Source organism: Nannospalax galili, unplaced genomic scaffold, assembly GCF_000622305.1.
Source record: "Nannospalax galili isolate Female #2095 unplaced genomic scaffold, S.galili_v1.0 scaffold546, whole genome shotgun sequence".
In the NCBI taxonomy this organism is placed as follows: Eukaryota; Metazoa; Chordata; class Mammalia; order Rodentia; family Spalacidae; genus Nannospalax; species Nannospalax galili.
In genome coordinates this window covers 1,571,940-1,574,082 of record NW_008355158.1, presented here as the reverse complement: position 1 = coordinate 1,574,082, position 2,143 = coordinate 1,571,940, and positions in this window count along the sequence as shown.

The following is a 2,143-nucleotide window of genomic DNA, read 5'->3' as shown; positions in this document are numbered from 1 at the left end:
GATCCTCCTGTCTCTACCTCCCAAGTGCTGGTGTTAGGGTCCATGACTCAGTGGGTCTCTTCAGGAGAACAAATGCATGAGTATGGAGATGCAAAATCAAGCAGAGTTTTATTAGGCCAACCCCTTGGCAGTTAAAGCCAGGTGTGACTCTGGAGGCTGAGGCAGGGGGATTCCTGGAAGTTTGAAGTTAGCCAGGGCTACACGGCAAGATCCTGTCTCAATAAACAAAAAAAGAGCTGGTGAGGTAGATGGCTTAGGGGATAAAGGTGTCCTTCCAAGACACGCAGGTCTGGTTGGAGCGATCAACCCCGAGGCAACTTCAGATAAAGATGATATAGGCTCCCACAACCGTTACACAAAAGCCCACGCTTATACAACCAATAGTTTCAAAGCAAGCATTTCACAAACCAATAACTTCAAAACAAGAAAAATGTTACAACTCCCTTCAGGTGTCTCAATCGGGGAGGGATCGGTGGTATGTGCCTGGCGTGACCCTTCCCTGTTATCTTGTGTAAGCAGACATGCCTATGTGACACGACACAGATCAGACAGGTCAGGCTCCGGGGGCTGCAGCACTTGCCCCTATCTCCGGATGCCTGTGTCTCCAGATGAATTAATTAGTTACTAGCAGTAAATTCAACCAAGCAGTAAATTCCTCTTTCACTAACATTTCCCCCTTTTTTCTAGGTCAGACTGAGGAATCTTCCTCAGCAGTATCTAAAGCTTGGTATTTCTGGCGAAGGACCAAGAGATGGACAGTATCAATCTTTTCCGGAACAAACCTTAGTAGCCTATTTATTATGCAGGGACCAATTGTGACTAATAGCAGTAGAACAATTATAGGTCCTGCGATAGCTGAGAGGAGAGTTGTAAACCATGGTTTTTGTGTGAACCAGGACTCGAACCAGCCTTTATGGTCCTCATATTCTCTACGTCTTTTTTCTAGGTCCAGCTTTAACTTGGCCAGAGATTCCCTAACTGCTCCTGTCTTATCCACATAGAAACAGCATTCTTCCTTTAAGGCAGCGCATAGTCCCCCTTCCTTTAGGAATAATAGATCTAGGTCTCTCCTATTCTGCAGTACTACTTCTGACAAGGAGGTGAGGGATTGCGCCAGGTCTGACATTGCCTGCCGGAGCTGCTCTAAGTCCTTGTCAACAGCCAGTCTTAGGGCTGTAAGTTCTTGTTCCCGCATCACTAGGGATGCAATTCCCGTTCCTGTTCCGGCCAGCCCCAAAGAAAAGAGGGTCCCAATGGTTAGGGCCATGATGGGCTCCCTTTTACTCCTAAGGGGACCTAGTCTTTCTTCCCTTCCTTCCCAATAAGAGAGAAAAGATTCATGGGTGTGGCATGAAAGCTGGGGCAGAATGGCCACTAGTACACAGAACTCAGCAGTGGAGTTAAACACAGAGGTGGATAATGCTGGGGTGAGGCCTATTTTTGAGCAAAGCCACCATCCTGAAGAGGGTATAACCCACTTTTCCTGCTCCCATGGAGCAGTAATGCTTGAGGAGCATACCTGTCTTTGGGATGCTGGAACTGTGCCTACACAGGTACCAGTGCTAGAAACCTGGGAAATAGTGAATCCCCATGGTCTCCCATCCCAGTAAGTAGGATGAGAGCTGTTGAGAGTGTAAGAGCCATTCATCCCGATTGCTTCATAGAAAGGTGGGGATCCAGGGTAGCATAACCAACATGGGTCCTCAAGGGAGGGACTGGTGTGATTTAGGGTCTCTACCACTGCTTGTATCATTTCCCACATGGGATTCTTGAAAGGAGGTGGGTTTCCCATAGTTGGGGTAGCAGATGTAGTAGGCTGGGGAATGAGCCTCGGTGTAGGACATCGGGGCTCTGGGCGGGGAGGTTTCAGCACTGGGTTGGACCCTATTGCCAATTCGACTACTGCCTCGACCTTGAGGAAGATCTGAAACATAACCCCTATAGTCGGTGGCCATGAGTTAGGTCTCAGGCCCCATGTCAGCCCACTTGTCCACCTCCTATCTTGTTTTCCTTTTGAGGTAAAGGTGATTTTTATCTTATTAGCTTCAAGAGATACTTTTTGCCTGTTGTACGGATTGATAAATCTCATGTCAATTAAATCAGGGGAAGCTTTCCGTCTCTCCTGTCCATCGCTAGTCTCTAC